Source organism: Cajanus cajan, chromosome 10, assembly GCF_000230855.2.
Source record: "Cajanus cajan strain Asha chromosome 10, NIPB_CcT2T_4, whole genome shotgun sequence".
NCBI lineage: Eukaryota > Viridiplantae > Streptophyta > Magnoliopsida > Fabales > Fabaceae > Cajanus > Cajanus cajan.
This window is the reverse complement of record NC_138526.1, coordinates 3,559,055-3,572,372: the sequence shown is the minus strand read 5'-3', so window position 1 is coordinate 3,572,372 and position 13,318 is coordinate 3,559,055. Positions and strand designations below refer to the sequence as shown.

At 31.1% G+C, this 13,318-nt stretch overlaps 1 long non-coding RNA gene across 1 annotated transcript; it reads right to left on the bottom strand.

The window, feature by feature from the left end:
* Positions 1–5,088: 5,088 nt before the first annotated feature.
* Positions 5,089–11,777, bottom strand: LOC145952586 (uncharacterized). The gene is made up of 3 exons (XR_014430035.1): positions 11,179–11,777; positions 6,321–10,119; positions 5,089–5,261 (listed from the first exon to the last, which is right to left on the bottom strand). It is a non-coding gene; the product is annotated as an uncharacterized LOC145952586 (long non-coding RNA).
* Positions 11,778–13,318: the final 1,541 nt, after the last annotated feature.

Sequence of the window (13,318 nt, the reverse complement as noted above, 5' to 3'; positions counted from 1 at the left end):
TTTATATATAAATATCATATTCATATTCATGTTGATTCTTATAAATATACGTTGGGTTTGTAAGAGAGACCCGAATTTGATTCTTACAAAATACAACTTTAAGAAAAAATAATTGCTTTAACTGTGTTGGAGCTATGAATCGGGGATTAATTTCGTAACCGATTCGAATGACGAAAACTTGAAAGAATATCTCAGAAACCACGAAAAATTCCAAAAGCTGATTAGGGCAATCCCAAAAAAAATTCTACATGTATATAGAAATAACAGACAAAATTTTAGAGCTGAAGAAAAACAAAAACAAATGGTAATTTCAATTGCCACTTCATAGTCTTAATTTTAATTAAAGAATATAAGTGTCATATTATTAGTGTTACCAACTTTTGAGTTTATTTTGTTTATTCTGTATACTTGATTTGCTTACCAAAATTATATGCGAGAAAATAAAACTGAATTTAGTAATACTATTACCATGACATGATAAGATTGCTTATCAACAAAAGTTAAAAATATAAAACTTAAATATTTTTTAATCAATAAAATATATATATTTTTTAGTTTTGGCCCTAAAAAAGTTATTTAATTTTATCCATATAAAATATTTTTTTTCTTACCCGAGATCGGTCATGAGGGTGATCTGCTGACAAGATTAGTGAGCTTCCTCTGTTCGGTACATCGACTGTTCTGAGATGGGATGGGTACTTGCAAAAGAGACTCCAATGCTAAAGTTAGCTTTTGATAGTGTAGATGCCTCGTGTTTATAACAGGCGTAACTTGGTGAATTTAGGGTTTTTCTCTGTTTAGGCGAGAGTAGGGTTGAAGTCGGCTCAACATTGGTCACAGGCCTTGTCGACTATGGGCCTGTGTGCGTAGCGCAATTAGGGCCAACGTGGAACTCGGTATTTTGGTATGAACAGTACAATTTTTTTAATTAGTCGTAATTGTAATATTTTTCTTTTACTATTTTAAATGTCAAACATTCGGACAATGTTTTAAGTAGATTTAAGTCATTCAAAACAATAAAAAAAAAAAAAATCACGTCAAGAATTAAAAATAAGAAAAAATATTTTACAAAGAAAAAACATTAAGTAAAAATTGTTTAGGAACAAAAACAAAAAATAGGTATAATTCAAGGACAAAATATTTAAGCCAAAATATTTAAAAAGGAGCACACACTTGGAAAGCTTTTTCTTTTGGTACAAGTAGGCTGTAAGGAATTGGCTGCTTTTATGTTTTTTTTTTTTAGAATCGACCAAATTGAGAATATATAACACAATATTGAATTGTAGAAACCAAATTTTTTTCGCAATAAGAAAAACGCTATATAAGTGTTAAAATGGAACAAGTTTGATGAACAAGATAATTAAAGTATTTAGACTATTAACTAACTAAATGCATAACTTATTTTAAAGACTTTGATTGAATTCAATTAGCTAGAAACAACCTCACACAAGTTGTAAATAAGATTATTCTCGAAGTTTTAAAAAAATATAAAAATTAATTAATTTAAATATGTTTTTAATATGATATTATATATATATATATATATATATATTACAATTATAGGGACTAAAAATATAAGTTTAAAAAATATATTTTTCCCTCAAATTTAAAGTTATATTTTTAAGTTCCTATAATTGTAATATATATATATATATATATATATATATTTATTTTAGTCTCTTATATTTTATTGGTCTCTCGAATTAAAAATTTGTATTTTTAGTCTTCAAAATATAAAAAATTATTTTTTTATTTTTTTACTCAAATTTCATTATGTAAAACAAAATTCACCTATTAAGCTATTACACACAAAATTTTCCTATTAGTGTCTTTATTAGTAAAAAAAAAGTATCATATTAAATCAACTGACACTATATAACTATCTTGTAACATCTAATTTTTTATAAAGTAATATAAGTAGTTTATTAATAATTTTGGTATTTTATTTTTAATTAGTAAGAGATATTTAATATTTATTTGATTATTTAATATATTTTAGAATATAATATAAGGTGTTTTATTAAATGTTTTATTTAATTAATTAAGAGGGAACAAAATTAATAACTAAGGTTAAATGTTTTAACTAAAGGAGGGTTAAGAAAGGTTAAATTTTAAAAAAGAAGGGCTTTTTTATATCAATTTTACGTATTTTTCCTCCTTTTACATACACGTTCTTCTTTTGTGCTTAGAGCTCGGAGATCAGGAGTAAGAAGGAAACCATCCCGAAGTCAATCACCCATCATTTTCTACTAATCAAGGTAAGTGAGAATGAGAAACCTCACTTTGGGTATCAGAATGTATGTTGGGTAGTGGGATTGACCCTCAATCTTGTCTCTGTTGTGTGTCTATGTATAAGGAGTTTTCTCCAAATAGGTCTTTTTCTTCTTTATTTCTCTTTGTATGTTATAATTGACGTAATTAGTATGTATGTGCGAGTAATGTTTGAGTTTGGCTTATTATAATTGCATATTTTGGTATTCCTAAGGGTTTTGTGGGAAACCCTAAGGGAATACATGGTATTTGTATAAGATTGTTTGAAGATGTAATTGTATGCGTAAATTGTACTATTTTGAATATTTATTGCATGATTTAGAATACTTTCATCAATTATATAAATAGATTAATGATTTGGGATGAAAATACACAAAAATCGTAGATTGTTGAGTTTTTATTCGCAGAAACCATGCTGAGCGTCATTTTTTGCACTGAGCATCGCGATGGCAGAGAGCTAGAAATGTTTCTATCACCCCTACGCTGCTTGTGGCCATGTTGAGCATGAGTTTCATGTTGAGTGTGGCTCAACCAAAGAGTCAGGGTTACTCTCTAGAAGCCTTACATTGAGTGCTAGTTGCCCAATTGCATTTCCTTCCTTCTTTGTTTAATGAATTCTACTAGTGTGATGTGAATTTTATGCTACCTCTCTCTTGTGATCTATGAATGGTAGTGATGTGATTTCTTGTACTATTCATTGTTAACCTTTACTAAATGTAGTTGCATCATTGATTGTTATACTAAGATAATTGATGAAATTATGTGATATGAGATATATTGATATACTTGGAACGACATGATGAGGTCATATGATATGAGCCATGATAATGTGAAATGATAATGTGAGATGATAATGAGTAGAGTATTGATTTACATGCATCATATGCCTAAATGTTTTAAGGGTACGATATGAAATACACCGCTAGGGAAGACCTTCTTGTGTAAAAGTTTGGGATCAGTCTTTGGGGATAGTTTGGTTTGAAGTCCTTATTATGTGCATGAGATATATATTGTGCGGCTTAACTATCCCAACAAAACCCTGGTAATATGTTCTCATAGTGAGAGTGCGTAGAGGGTGTGACCTGACCTGTACTCCCAAACTACTCTATGTGTGTTGCTAGCGACAATACATCATGTGATATTTTTACTAATGCCACATGCATGATACTATGTAGTTCGTGTTCATTGCATGTGCATTGAAATGTTATGTGTTAATTAATTATTATGTTATGGATGAGTGAATTTTGATATTTTTACTAAGCTATCTATGCTATGTACATATGTATATCATCATGAGGTTGAGGACATTGGTGAAGAGGATTAGATTTCAATGTTGAGTTTTGCTATAATAGGATATGTGACATTGGGATGCTTAGATTACTCATATTTACTCTATAAATCAAGGATTTTCTATGAGAACTATAGGCACTCAAATTCACTCATATTTCAATTCACATGAAATTGATTACACATATATCTCAATCATCATAAATAACACACATAAGAAGAGTACAAAATACAAATTCACAATTTACACTACAAAATTGATATTTCTCCCTCACCACACATAATAAAAGAAAAGAGATTGGAGGAAAATCTTATTACCCAACACACAACTCATAGTCGAGAGTGAGACTACTCATTCCACCTTACCTTGATGAACAAACACAGGAAAAACGCAAGCCTACAGGTGGTTGCCTTTGAGATCTCCTAGTAGTCCTCAATTTATTCAAAGCACAAAGAGAAGAGTGTAAATGTGAAAAATAAGAAATGTAACTTGTCTATGCTCAAAATCCTAATTTATAATATTACTACTACCCTTATTTTCTTTTTCAAATAGAATAAAATATATTTTAAATAACTTATAACCAAAATTACATCTTTCCCAATACACTTAATTATAAAATTAATTAAAACTCATTTTCCTCCATATACTTATTATAATAAAATGATATCACAAACTTTTATTTATTTTATTGAAAACATTTATAGTTATTTTAAATGTCTCTAAATTCTAATATAAAACCCTTTTAATTAATTAAAACATCCTTTTAATTTATTTAGAAAACTTAGGAGATTACAATTCTCCCTCCCCCCTAAGAAATTTCTTCCCCAAAATTTTACTCGTAAAAAATATGGATAGAAGAAAACACACAAAATTTATTTATGAATAGTGTGACATGGAACAACAATAAGAGTGTTTAGTTTAAGGGAAACAACATTATTCGATAGCCAACTTTACAGACTTTTTTTCAAGTATAGATATGAATCAATGAAACATGAAATAAGTTTTCGTGGTCATAAGTCAACCAATTAATTTTAGTTTCAATAGTTTTTTCTCAAGAATGCAAGATCTCACTCACTAGAGTCAACTATTTTCTCCTCATGTGGTATCCCTTTTATCTTTTAAGAAAAATCTTTCATCCTATTCATTTTAGTTTGATCTAACCTTTTTAGTAGTTTGTTACACCTCTTCAGGTTTTAATACAAAGTTCTCTCTAGATCCTAACTAGCTCAATGCATTTCATGTTTTCTCTATGCACTTTGATTATGTTGGAGTCTTAGAAAATCACTTATATACCACCTCAATACCACTCTCCTACCTTGATCTAATTCTAAACTGGAGCTAAAAACAGGGATCCAATCCTTATGTCTTTAATAATCTCATCTATCAAAATTTTTAACTTGTTTTAGCATATCCCACTTAGGAAGTGGTGTGACACCCTCTATCCCAACATGTACATTGTAATAAATCTTTTCAGTTACAGTAAAAGGGTTCACATAAGAAACTTCAACAACTACACTAATTGAAATATCAAACATAAAACACAAGATTCTTTACAAATTGTTTTCAAAATAATATTACAGTACCAAATTCACATAAATATTTCATCCTAAAAATCCTTTGCCCCGATGTCACAATATCAGAGTATTTCCCAAAATAAAACAGTTGGCATTCTAGATGCCACTCGTAGCCGGATCTTCTCCACCTAAAATATCCACAATTTATACGGTGAGAAAAGAAGATATCTATATGCAAAGTACATCCAAACACACCATGTTAAAATCTCATCATATTTCTTTATTTAATAAATTATTTACGATCATGTATCATAGTTTATCAATTCATCATAATCCACTTAGATTTTATAATTAACAAAATCATTTATACCTTTTCTCATTCACATCATTAAAACAATTATTTCACTATTCATAACTCATGTCAATCTCAACATCATCAATAATTCATGCCAATCTCAACAATTAACACTATGTCAAGACCTCGCCACATCTGACACAAGTGATACGGGTTAATTGCCTCACTCAACCCACACCAGACCAGGGTCATGCCCTCCCTGTAGCATCACTTACCCAGGGGCCATGCCATCCCTAATCATTTGGTGTGAGGAAACACAATCACATTACAATCAATACAATCTCTTGCAATTAACCCTATGCCAGGGCTGCCATAAACGACATAAATGGTGGTGTTAACTGTCTTACTCATCCCACACCATGCTAGGGTCACGCCCTCCCTGTAGCACCACTTACCCAGGGGCCGTGCCGTCCCTAGTCATCGATGTGAGACACCACAATCACAATCAAAATCACATTCATACATCCTTTCATCTTATAACTCAAATTCATATCACGTACGCAATTCCATATCACATAGATAACAGATAAGCTCAATATAATAGGGTTTACATACCCCTCAAGCAATTCACATCAATATCATTAATTCTTAACAAGTAATATAACAATAACTTTCATTAATATAATAATCAATAGAATAATTAATATAAACAGTAAAACCCCTCATTATTCCAAAATCTAGCTCACCGCATTTTCCTTACAATTCATTCTTCTTCACAGATCATCATTCCTACACTTAGGCATATTTATAAACCTCAACACAGATAATTTTAATAGAACCAATAATTCTCCAAATCAAATAATTGTAAAATCAATCATAATCCTAAGGAATTCTTCCTCTACCCAATTCCCTCATGTACTATACATATAAATAATCCCCTTTTCCCCCGTACCTGGATAAATAGGAACTCAGGCAGAACCTCCTCCTCTTTTTCTTAAACCGGACCGTAACTAGAGTAGAACCTCCTCTATCTTCCTCCTCCTTTCTCTCCTTAGGCAGAACCTCCTCTACTGGATTCTTCTTCTTCTCTCTCCCCTTTTCCTTCCCCTCCTCTCTCTCTTTCTCCCTTTCTCTCTCTTCTTTCTCTCTCTAGGACCTCTTCTCCAAGTTATGAATTTCCAAATACCCTAGGGCCCTATTTATAGAAATTTTGAAGTTACTATGCACTATGCACTATTCATTAAAATAATATTATAAGTTACTATGCACTATTCATTAAAATATTAAAATTAATTAAAAAATTGAAACTTGCTTCCCTCGTGGTTTCCTTAGCAGCCATTTACTATTCACGTATACGTATACGTGAATAGTAAAATACGTATATGTAAATAGTAAAAATACGTATACATAAATAGTAAAATACGTATACGTAAATAGTAAAAATACGTATACATAAATAGTAAAATACGTATACGTAAATAGTAAAATACGTATAAAAATATGATAATCCTTCTAATAATCCCAATACATAAGAATAAAATTTTTGGGATGTTACATTACTCCCCTCCTTTTAGAAATTTCGTCCTCGAAATTTTTGCAATGATAAACTCTTCGCTTCTTACTTCTAATTCTTATGCAACCTCATTACCTTACTTATACAACTCTATCAATTTCATCAAATGATTTCTAAGGGTAAGACAAATAACCTTGACAAGCCTATCCATATAAACAAAATCAATCTCTTAAGTGTCTCAGACAAATCTATCACTAAAGTCTTATCCATTCACCATTTTACTTCCAACATGGAGCGTCCAAGTGCTACAAAATTCTTAAAGACTTATAGTATGCTAATCACAAGTATACAATTGCTTCACTCCTCTCTTCATCATAGGTCATAATACTTCCGCTGCGCTACTCTGATACATCGTAGTAGTTCTTAAATGAATGCTAAGAGTACTATTACGTCCTTTTTCTAAGATCATCTTTCTTAATTCAAGGTTACTAAGCACCCAAATTTACTCTTTGCACTTCAAAACAATGTCGATTTCTATTTAAAAATGGTTATCTATACTTCTACCAATCTTCTCCATTAGATTCCCTAATAAAAGATCTGACTCCTAGGCTTCTCTGATCTCACCCATTAATTCACTAATCACTTTCAACATAATCAATTCAATGCCCCTAAGGATAATCTCACACATCAAGCATAAGTCTCTAAATTCTTCAATCAAATCCAATCCTTAAATAATCAAAAAAATATTATATCAGTGATCATCATAATCAAAGCATCTGTCACAATATTGATATTACTTCTATAATCATCTATAAAGATCAAACACCTAAGCATGTTAACTAGATACACATATCAAATCACTAATTTTACTATTCCATCTACAACCAAGTCAAACCTCTATCCATCACCTTATTCTATATCCTCATATCTTGTTACCAATATGAATCAACTAATTGTATTTCTCCAATTTCTCTCAATGATCCACTTGTTATTCGAGTCATACCTAATTTTTCACCACTAGGAGTAATCTCACAAGTCAGACTTAAATTCTTAAAAAGATCCATCTTTCTAATCATAAGGAAAATATAAAGGTTTTCTAATCAAAACATCAATTACCACAATGGCTTTGGCCAAATAACTAATAAGATCAAAATCTTATTTCTTAAGAAGTTTCTAACTATCTCTTTTGGTCAATAGATATTTAAAACTGAATACCTCAAGCTTAGAATCATATAGGTAATGTCTCCAATTCAAGGTCATGGGTAAGGTAATTCCTCTCATGAATTCTCAATTTTCTAGAAGTATAAGCTATTATTTGATCCATTTTGCATTCACATTCTATCCAAACCTACCTTAGGAACATAAATATATACCACAAAAGACTTTCTAAAATCTAGTAGTATTAACATTAGTCAATCTTGCCTTAAGAGTTGGAACTACTCTCATACCTACTATCCCACATAAAGACAATACCCCTCTTAGTAATATAGTTAAGGGCAATGCTATCTTAAAAATTCCTTTAATAAATCTCCAATAATAATAAACTAATATCATAAAACTCTTATCTTCACTAACTGGATTAGATATCTCCCCACTTAAACACAACTTCTACAAGAGTCATATCCATGTTTACCTCAACTGGAATTTATAGGGACAAGAAAACTTATCTCATACAATAAAAATAAATTAATCAATTAAACAAGCAATCACTCAATCAATAAAAATAAGATAAAATAAAATAATAATACTTTGATAACTCAACATACATCCGTCTTGAATATATCTCCACCCTTAACTACAATATGATCATATCATACCCTAAGATCACTTTTACTAACCACACTACATTCACCAATTGATCCCTAAGGTCATCTATCCACATATCAACCTACCTGCATATTAAATCATATTCGAATACCTACTTTAAACCTTCATATATATCATCCATATGAACAACCTTTACCACATAGCATCATACAACCTTAAACAACCTCTTAATCCATATGATAACGCACCGAAATATTTTAACAAAGTCAATTCTTATCCTTGCATTGCCTACTAACCCAAAAACATTATTATACATCCTAACTTCTCTTTTAAACAACTACCAAAGAAAACAACACATCCCACGTGATCTCAACCTATCACCAAAGAAAGCTAAGTGATTAAACTACAACTCTTATGAAGACATCAGAATTTAAAAGGATCATCTTCTTAGCTAAAAATTCAAAAATCACCACAGATATATTAAATGCTTACAACTAGACCTTTGCTCATCAAAGTAACTATAACGGGAGTGCAAACATCCCCTACACACTAATGCATCAACATCTAAGCCACAAAATACCTCAATCCTTCCAAACTTACTTCTTACCACCTCAAATTTAAATCAAATTTTCTCACCACAAATTTAAACCAAACGATTCACATATTCGTATAAAAAAAACTTAGAAAATATGCGGCTATCAAATTCTAGAAATCATCAATTCTTCAATTTCTCCTTAAAAAAAATACCAAAACCCCATTTCTCGACATATGTCATCCTTGAATTCAATCGCTACAACTATAGCTTTCAAAAATTTCACTAATCGTAAACTCTTAGTACACTTAAAATAAATCTATGTCTTATTCAAATCTAAGGCCTCAATAATTCCTATAATATTAGCACAGTATCTCGTCTATTATTCACACATATGCTTTCAACATAAGCGATATCACTAAACCACTACCTCTTACGTAAGCAAGAAATATCAACAAATAAGCGATTATCAAAGAAGCAATCAAAAATAGCATTCATCAAAATCTATCATACAAATCCTGAGAACACATTGCACACAAATAACAACATAATCAATCATCACATTAGCACATCAATCAACTCATCACATTATTAATCTACCAAACAAGCATAGTAGACTCATAACTCACGGCCGATTGGATCGGCCTGCTCTGATACCACTAAATGTGACACCCTCTATCCCAACATGTACATTGTAATAAATCTTTTCAGTTACAGTAAAAGGGTTCACATAAGAAACTTCAACAACTACACTAATTGAAATATCAAACATAAAACACAAGATTCTTTACAAATTGTTTTCAAAATAATATTACAGTACCAAATTCACATAAATATTTCATCCTAAAAATCCTTTGCCCCGATGTCACAATATCAGAGTATTTCCCAAAATAAAACAGTTGGCATTCTAGATGCCACTCGTAGCCGGATCTTCTCCACCTAAAATATCCACAATTTATACGGTGAGAAAAGAAGATATCTATATGCAAAGTACATCCAAACACACCATGTTAAAATCTCATCATATTTCTTTATTTAATAAATTATTTACGATCATGTATCATAGTTTATCAATTCATCATAATCCACTTAGATTTTATAATTAACAAAATCATTTATACCTTTTCTCATTCACATCATTAAAACAATTATTTCACTATTCATAACTCATGTCAATCTCAACATCATCAATAATTCATGCCAATCTCAACAATTAACACTATGTCAAGACCTCGCCACATCTGACACAAGTGATACGGGTTAATTGCCTCACTCAACCCACACCAGACCAGGGTCATGCCCTCCCTGTAGCATCACTTACCCAGGGGCCATGCCATCCCTAATCATTTGGTGTGAGGAAACACAATCACATTACAATCAATACAATCTCTTGCAATTAACCCTATGCCAGGGCTGCCATAAACGACATAAATGGTGGTGTTAACTGTCTTACTCATCCCACACCATGCTAGGGTCACGCCCTCCCTGTAGCACCACTTACCCAGGGGCCGTGCCGTCCCTAGTCATCGATGTGAGACACCACAATCACAATCAAAATCACATTCATACATCCTTTCATCTTATAACTCAAATTCATATCACGTACGCAATTCCATATCACATAGATAACAGATAAGCTCAATATAATAGGGTTTACATACCCCTCAAGCAATTCACATCAATATCATTAATTCTTAACAAGTAATATAACAATAACTTTCATTAATATAATAATCAATAGAATAATTAATATAAACAGTAAAACCCCTCATTATTCCAAAATCTAGCTCACCGCATTTTCCTTACAATTCATTCTTCTTCACAGATCATCATTCCTACACTTAGGCATATTTATAAACCTCAACACAGATAATTTTAATAGAACCAATAATTCTCCAAATCAAATAATTGTAAAATCAATCATAATCCTAAGGAATTCTTCCTCTACCCAATTCCCTCATGTACTATACATATAAATAATCCCCTTTTCCCCCGTACCTGGATAAATAGGAACTCAGGCAGAACCTCCTCCTCTTTTTCTTAAACCGGACCGTAACTAGAGTAGAACCTCCTCTATCTTCCTCCTCCTTTCTCTCCTTAGGCAGAACCTCCTCTACTGGATTCTTCTTCTTCTCTCTCCCCTTTTCCTTCCCCTCCTCTCTCTCTTTCTCCCTTTCTCTCTCTTCTTTCTCTCTCTAGGACCTCTTCTCCAAGTTATGAATTTCCAAATACCCTAGGGCCCTATTTATAGAAATTTTGAAGTTACTATGCACTATGCACTATTCATTAAAATAATATTATAAGTTACTATGCACTATTCATTAAAATATTAAAATTAATTAAAAAATTGAAACTTGCTTCCCTCGTGGTTTCCTTAGCAGCCATTTACTATTCACGTATACGTATACGTGAATAGTAAAATACGTATATGTAAATAGTAAAAATACGTATACATAAATAGTAAAATACGTATACGTAAATAGTAAAAATACGTATACATAAATAGTAAAATACGTATACGTAAATAGTAAAATACGTATAAAAATATGATAATCCTTCTAATAATCCCAATACATAAGAATAAAATTTTTGGGATGTTACAAGTGGGATGTTCTAAGGGTTTCTCACATGTCAACTAAGGTTGTGTTTAGATTACACGTTAGAACGGGACGAGATGGGACATATGAGTTCTGTTCCTTGTTTGATGAAATTAAAAGAAAGAACAGAACGGAACACATGATTAAAATAGTGGAACACTTTTGTTCCCTAAAAAAGATGGAACCAAATGGAATGAGACAGGACATTTTATTAAACATTTTTAATGACAAAATTACCACTCCTTATCTTTATGACTCTTTCATCGTACACCCAACTAAAAAACAAAACCATTGTCTCAGTCCTTTTTTGCTCGACACTGTTCACTGCTCTTTTTCCCTCTCCTTGCATTATACGTTGCTCCCATTGCATACAAGGACAAAGCAGGTTTTTTTCCCTTTTGTTGTGCTATTTGCATCATATAAATTACTAATCATTTGAATTACTATCATTTGCTAATACAAAGGATGTTGGACCCATCCAAATCAAATCAACATTGTTATATATGTATATATATATATATATACACACACACACACATATTTATAAAATAATTATAAAATATTTTATAAAATATAAATATTATATAATAATAGTCATAAAATAGAAAATGTGAAAAATATTCTATTATGTTTTGTTTAATTTTTATATGCAACCAAACATTAAACAGGGTAGGGATTTATATCTAATTAAATATGGTATATATTCTGTTTTGTTCAACAAGCACCAAACGCATAATAGAACACATGGTTCTGTTATATTCGGTTAGTACCAAACATAGAATAAATACATTATTGTTCTATTCCATTCCATTCTATTTTGTTCTATTTTGTCCCGTTCCACTACCAAACGCTACCTAAGGTTTCAAAACTTGTTCTAAAGGTTCAACTCTCAAACCATCAAGGTAGACATGTTAGAAATTTTCCTACTTACAATTCCAAATTATAACTTTTAAGAGACTCTAATTGTCTCACTTGTATCATGTTTGACTATTTTTTATCAAAAGGTATCTATAAATTTTTTTCCATTCACCAAAACATCTAACTTATAGTTCTAAAACATTACTTTCAACTAATTGGTTCATCCTACCTTAACAAGAGGTACTTGTCATGTTCCGTATCCTACCTAGCACTAATTCATACTTAACTTCATACTCCTTTATCTTCTTTCAATTACATAAACACTTCCAAAGGTAACCCATAAGGTCTAACAACTATCTTCTATAAGTTTCTCTATTTCTTCCTTAAGCCACTCAAACATAGGCACCACAAATAGCACAAGGTTTACTAGGATTAAAGAGACTAAGGTAAGCATGGTATTCAACTTACACTAAGGCTTTAGTAATGATTCTTACACCTAACCTCTCACTCAAGGGTTATTCATAGTCCACTTATAGAAAACTCTATACTCCGAAGTGGTCAACTAGAAACATTCTCAAGGAAAAACTTTAGAATTCTCTAACTAAAGGGATGTTACACATTTCACTCATATTCGCAAGTCTTAAGAAAAAAGGTTAATGTATACTTGAATATTTCTTTTAAAG